Below are 7,470 nucleotides of genomic sequence, written 5' to 3'. Positions count from 1 at the left end.
CCAAGGGTACCAGGCCGGCCCCGGAAAAACTGTACAACGGATTGGTGCAGGGGCTCAAGTCTTCAACCTTCAAACCGAGGTTGAGAAAGCACTCCCTAAACATGATGTTCGTGTAGGCGCCTGTGTCAATCAGGCACCTCTTGACCAGGTGGTTGGCTATGTCCAAGTGGACTACAAGTGGGTCGCTGTGAGGGGCGAAGACTCCCTCGTAGTCCTTCTTTCCAATAGTCATATCGGGGACGTTGGAAGCGGGGATCGCTGTTTTGGGCACAAAGTTGATGGCCTGATACAGCTCGTTCAGGTGCCGTTTGTGCCCATGAGCGGACCCACCGTTCTCGTTGCCCCCGATGACAACATGGATTACTCCTATCCGTTCAAAGACAGATTTCTTATTTGAGCCGCCGGCATCAGTCTTTTGGCCTTTGGCGACATATTTGCCGAGGCTTCCCTTCCGGATCAGCTCTTCCATGGCATTCTTCAGATGCCGGCAGTTGTCAGTTAAGTGTCCGGTGTGGCCGTGGTACTCACAGTACTGGCTCGTGTCACCGTCCCCCCTTGGCCTGGGAGGCCTTTCCCACTTCTGACCCTCGTTCTTGCTCAGGGCGAAGACCTCGGCAGCAGATACAACCAGGGGGTGTGATCATTGTACCGCTTTTGGTAGTACGGTCCCGAACTCCCCCCGGCGCCCGCCGAGTTCTGTTTCCTGGCGGACCTGTCGGACCGTGACCTATTATTGTCACGGCGTCTTTCATCCGGGTTGTCCTCCTAGCTGCTCTTACTCTCTGAATGCCCGGTCTCGCTGGGGCCTACCCAGGTTTTGTGGTAGTCCTCCACCTTAATGGCTTGATCGGCCTTCTTCCTGGCGGAGTCTAAGTTCAGGCCGCCGCACTTGATGAGCTCGTTTTTTAAGTCTCCTCTTGGGAGGCCCTTCATCAGTGCGAAGGCCGCCAGCTCGCTGTTCAGCTCACGAATCTGCTGAACCTTGGCGTCAAACCTCTTCACATAACTTCGGAGAGACTCGCCTCCCTCCTGTTTGATAGTCAGGAGATCCGATGTCTCGACGGCCCTCCTCTTATTGCAGGAATACTGGGCCAAAAATATGTCCCTTAGGTCGCCGTAGCAGTATATCGGCCCATTGGGCAGCCCCTTGTACCAGCTTTGTGCCATCCCATGCAGGGTCGTTGGGAAGACTCGGCACCAAACCTCATCAGGCTGCTCCCATACCGACATGTAAGACTCGAAAGAGTCTGCATGGTCGGTTGGGTCGCTTTCTCCTTTGTATGATATGGGTGGCAACTTTAGTTTAGTCGGCACCGGGACTTCTAGGACGTAGGGGTTGAGGGGCTGTCTGACCACGTGTCGAATGACACGCGGCGATCGGCTCCTCGCATCCCTAGTCCGGCTCCTCTCCCCGTGGCGGGAAGGGCTTCTTCCCCGACTCTGGTGAGTCGGGCTTCTTCTCCGACTCTGGTGAGTCGGACTCCTTCTTCGACTCTGGTGAGTCGGACTTCTTTCACTCCTCCGGGGCAGGCCTCGTCGGTCTTTGCGCGCGACATCGTCCTCCCGCGAGTGCGGGAAGGACTCAGGTCTACCACTAGCACTCTGGGCTCCCCCGGCGTCTTGACAGGGCCAGCTTCCTCCAATGCTCCGTTCAAGTCTCTCGGAGTCAAATTTTGGGCCCTGGTCTCCTGGACGGGTGCCGCCGCTCTTGTCGGAGTGACAGCGTGAGTCGGCGTGCTACCTATTAGGTCCAGGAGTAGCTTCAGTTTAGCTGCATCAACCACATGTCCCATGATGGTGACTTGGTCGGCGGGAAGCCGCGTATCTGGTATTATTGGCATCCCGTACTCCGGTTGAATTACTCGGCCGGTGGAGGGTCGCGCAACCCTGAACTGGGACGGTATCATCTTGGCAGAATTCGGTTTCGTCGGTCACGAATACTTCTTGTTGTTTCGACATCTTCTTAGCTTTTTGGGTGGGTTTTTGTTTTTGTGTTTTTTTTTGTTTGGGAATGAATGTGACTAGCTTCTAGTATCTCTCCCCACAGACGGCGCCAATTGTTCCGGGTGTAATTCCAGAGCAGTTATTTGTTACCACCCGTGCTTGTAGAATGACGTCCTTGATTGAATCCTCCTTTCGGTCTCCTGAAACAATGAACAAACTGAGGGCTCGGCTTTGCACCGAGCGAACTCACTCCGACGCTCAAGTCAGTAAACTTAAAAGGATTAAGTTATGTGTTACTTGGCGAAGTATATATTGTAGAGAGATAAGGAAGATATTACCAGATTATGAGGTGTTTAGGTTATTTTTTGGATGCTTTCCTCAATGAGGGTTGAGGAGTATTTATAGACTTTCACCTTTTGTCACGTAGTGGCCAAGTGGCCAAGTGGCTAGCAGGTGGAAAGACTGATCTACCCTCGGCCGAGGGACCCATGGCAGGCCGGCGGGCCCTGTTGCTTCGCCGCCGAGGGGTCTTGGATATGAGTTCGCAGATATGTGCCCCGGCTGGATAGTTGTACCAGCCGAGACCCAAGAGACAGGCCGACGGGCTGCGTCGGTTAGGCTGTCTAAGTCGTTGACTTGCTTGTGGATATCTTTGACCTTGCTCAATATGTTGACTCCGTCAGTGGGTGCAGAATATGCCCCATCATTATCGATTTTAAATTGTCTAGCATTCACCTATTCAGTTCACTTAAAAGTGATAGACAATTAAATTGATAAGATCTTTCACATATTACAATTAAGATTAGCCTTACCAATTAGTAGAACCTATGAGTCCCTTCTTCATTAGGGGGTAGGCTCGGATCACCGGGGTGCCTTCTTTTTACGTTGGGTAAGTAGGGTGATAAATTTTATTACACGCGAAAATTGGTTGGACTCAATGGGACAAATATGGGATGTATCGGCCCACCGTGCCTATATTTTTTCTGGGGCTATAGATGGAATTTATAGAAATTCCGTCAACCAAGAGTTCTAATGGTATAATCAGTTAAATGAATTGACTCACCAAATTTATATAAATATGGGATGAATCGGCCTACCGTGCCCGTGTTTATATAAAGATAGATCTTGGAATCTTTTATATAAGTTAGTGGGAGATTATTATATAAATGGGAACTTGTTAAAATTGTTTTACAAGTATTTTTATTTAACGACAAGTGTTAATTTTTCCTTTCATTTCCGTTTTTGTAGTAATCACGATGGCTTCATCTAGTCAAACTTCTACATCCAATCTACAATTCCTAATGATTAATGGCTAAGTTCGTTCATGCATAAATACACTTTAAGTGCTAATGGTAGTAATTTTAAAGATTGGGAAGAAAAACTTCGTTTAGCCGCATGTGATGGTAAATTAAGCTATCTCGTTGATCCCCCTCCCCCTTTACCGAACACAAGGTCAAGTGCCGATGTAAGGAATGCTTATGAAGATTACCATAGAAATTCTATGATAGTTAAGAACTTCTTGATTTTTACTATGGAACCTTCCTTACAAATGAAATGCATTAAATTCCACACCGCTCACGAGGTATTTTCGAGGCTTTCTACAATGTATTCACAAGCCCCAAGAATACTTCAATATGATGCCGATGTCCGTTTCTTTCAGGCGAACCTCAAGGAAGGACAATCTGTGAGTTCTCATGTACTTAAAATGATTGAGTACGTGGAAACTCTAGATGGGCTAGGATGTAAGATCCTATAGGAGCTTATTGTGGACCGAGTGCTCCACTCCCTCTCATCGATCAAGGAGTTTCTCCTGTTGGAGTTTTTGTCCTCTACAATAGTGCATGATAATATTATTAAATCTCATTAAGGAATATGCATGGGATATTCATTGGCAATACTAGTCAGCTGATCGACGTATATCGGTAATGGTTTGCGAACTAGGGTTTGACGTTACTGTCGTGAGATGGAGGTGTTCAGCTGATCCCTTTCGGTCATACCTAAAGTAACGAGCCCCAACACGAAAGCTAATTAATTATATGAGATATAGTTTAAATTAGTCCCTTGATTAAATTGACTAAGAGTTAGTCGATTAAATTGATTTAGAGAGATTTCGAGTTGCGGACTCGAGGAGCGGCAATTATTATTTAATTACGCGATAATTAAATAATAAGTTTTATGAGACGGGTTTTAGTTAATTAATTGTTAATTCACTAAAATTGTACTAATTGATTAATGTGATTAATATTAGTACGTAAATAATATGTGTAGTGGTACACGTATATTTACGGAGTGATTTGGACGAAATTAATTGGAAACATTTAAACATGAAGCGATGTTTAAATAAAATTTACACGTATTTGTGCGACAAATTTAAGAACCAAAATGGACCCGTAAATGGGACATTGGACCGTGTAAATGAAGTTAGTGGATGATCATAATCATTTCACTTTTACTTGTTTTTCTTCCATAAGTTGTCATAACATTTTTGTGCATGTGACAAAAGATTGGACAATATTAAAAACAAGTTGACTCCTACACACTACCCTTCCACCCGCCACTTTCCCCAAATACTCTCCAAATTGTTGTTCATTTTTCTACCACTTCACTTGTACATTTTTGCATGTGAACAACAATTTGTCTATCTCTCTAAAAATCATAAGCATCATTTTTACTAAGATTGTTAGTAAAACAAAATAAATACTAAGAGTGTTAGTATTATTTACATAATATTCAAGGGTTATATGGTTAATTTATAGTTAAAATTAATCATATGAGTTGGAGGTTTGTTCTTGGGTGCAACTTAAAGGAGCTCTTCTAATTTGAAGATTGGATGATCTTGCCATTCTTAATAGGTCAAGAACAACCAAGATGGGTGATCTTGGTTGTGCCCAAATACTACCATTTCTCAATGTAAGGAAAATTATTTTTCTCTTCTTTTATTCTAATATGCTTTTATATTGCATGCATGTTACATAGATTACCAAAATGATAAATTATGAGATAATTTAATTTTTATTAGAGAGTTTAATATGGATCTATGATCTTTCATATCCAATTTAGGGTAAATTACAACATGGCCAACATGAAGTAAAGTCTTCATTAACTTTATTCTCTGCTTGTGCAAGCAGAGAAGGACATGGGAGTGAGTGGGCGTACAAGGAAAGATGTCCTTGCAATCAATATAAGGGGTAAGAGGAAGTTTAAGAGGAATGTTTGTAAGAAGCCCGTACAGGTTGAGGGTAAAGGTAAGGCTATTGCTAATAGCTCTACCAAGCCTAAACCTAAGAAGGGTAATCCTCTTAAGGACACTTGTAATTATTGTAATAACAAAAGACATTGGAGACGTAATTGGCCCAAGTATCTGGATGACATCAAATCTGGCATTGTGAAGCCAACATGTAATTTCTCAATCGAATCTTTTACGATAGACATAAATTACGCTTCTACTACAACTTGGGTATTAAATACTGGTTGTGGTTCTCACCTATATAATTATTTGCAGGGCCTTAAAAGCGTAAAGAAGCTAAGCAAGGGTGATGTGGATCTGCGGATGGGTAACGGGTCTAAAGGAGCCGCTGTTTCTGTAGGAACATATGTACTTAATTTAGCTTTGGGGTTGCAGTTGTTTTTAAATAACTGTTATTTTGTACCAAGATTGTCTAGGAATATAATATCAGTCTTTGTGTTAGACACCGAAGGTTTTCGTTTTGTAATTAAAGACAAATATTGTACTTTTTCTCTTAATGAGATTGTATACAGCCAAGCATTTCAATTAATGGTATTTATATTCTAGACACTTCCAACGATGTTTATCATTTAGATAATAAAAGACTCAAAACAGGTGATCCCAATCAATCTTATTTATGGCATTGTCGATTAGGAGATATTAACGAGAAACGCATTAAGAGACTAGTGTCAACTGGTATCATTAAACCTTTTGATTACGAATCATTTGGCATATGTGAATCTTGTCTTCTTGGCAAGATGACCCGTGCACCTTTTATAGGAAAAGGATCTCGAGCTAGTGGGTTGTTGGGTTTAATACATAGTGATGTATGTGGTCCAATGACTATTACTGCTAGAGGCAATTATGACTACTTCATTACTTTCACCGATGACATGAGTAGATATGGGTTTGTCTACTTAATGAGGTATAAAAGTGAAGCTTTTGACAAGTTCAAGGAGTTTCAGAATGAAGCAGAAAACCAACTAAATAAGAAGATTAAAACATTACGATCAGATCGTGGTGGGGAATATTTAAGTAATGACTTTAAAGATCACCTTAAAGATTGTGGTATTGTATCTCAGTTAACTCCTCCTGGCACACCACAATTGAATAGTATGGCTGAAAGTAGGAATTGAACTTTATTAGATATGGTCCGATCAATGATGAGTCAAACTGAGTTACCAAAGTCATTTTGGGGATTTGCCATTTTATCTGCTATACGCTCACTAAATCAAAGTCCCACTAAAGCTATCGACAAAACTCCAAATGAGATATGGAAAGGGAAAGTCCCAAATTTGCGATACGTGAAATTATGGGGTTGTGATGCTTATGTCAAGAACAAGTCTGACGATAAGCTTGCACCTCGTTCTGACAAATGTATTTTTGTAGGCTACCCTAAGGAAACTTGTGGATATTACTTCTACAATAGTCACGAGAACAAGTGTTTGTGGCTCGTGAGGCTGTCTTTCTAGAAAAAAGAGTTTATTACTAGAAGACAGAGTGGGAAAAAATTTGAACTTGATGAAATTGAAGAGCCACAAACCGATGTGACGGTATAGGAAGATGTTCCTTCTACGTCTGACTCGGTTATTGTTCCTTCTGGACCTAGGAGGTCAGGAAGGGTTAGTCGCCAGCGTGATAAATACGTTGGTATTATCGAGGAAGATGGTGTATGAGGTATTACTTTTGAAAAGTGAGAAACCTAAAACCAACAAAGCGGCTATTACTAGTTCTAACTCTAAGCTATAGCTTGAAGCCTTGCAATTCGAAATGGATTCTATGTATGATAATCAGGTATGGGACCTGGTAGACTTACCTAAAGATCTTCGATCTCTTCAATATAAGTGGATCTTTAAGATTAAAATCGGCATGGATGGATGTAAAGATGTCTACAAAGCTAGATTGGTGGCAAAAGGTTTCACCCATGTTCATGGTTTACACTATGACGAAACTTTTGCACCAATTGTTATGCTTAGATCTGTTCGGATAATGTTAGAGATTGTTGCATTTCATGATTATGAAATATGGCAAATGGATATCAAGACCGCCTTCCCGAATGGGTTTATGGAAGAAGAAGTGTATATGACACAACCTGAAGGTTTTGTGGATCCTAAAAATCCTAACAAAGTATGCAAACTTAAGAGATCCATTTATGGTCTTAAGCAAGCATCAAGGAGTTGGAACCATCGATTTGATCATATAATTAAACAGAATGGATTTTATCGAAGTGTCGAGGAATCATGTTTGTATATGAAATTTAGTTGGAGCAAGGTGTGGACATGGGCCCACTTACACGCCGA

The sequence above is a fragment of the Silene latifolia genome, chromosome 9, assembly GCF_048544455.1.
Source record: "Silene latifolia isolate original U9 population chromosome 9, ASM4854445v1, whole genome shotgun sequence".
Taxonomy (NCBI): Eukaryota; Viridiplantae; Streptophyta; class Magnoliopsida; order Caryophyllales; family Caryophyllaceae; genus Silene; species Silene latifolia.
The sequence above is the reverse complement of the archived record's forward strand: the minus strand, read 5'-3'. Positions refer to the sequence as shown.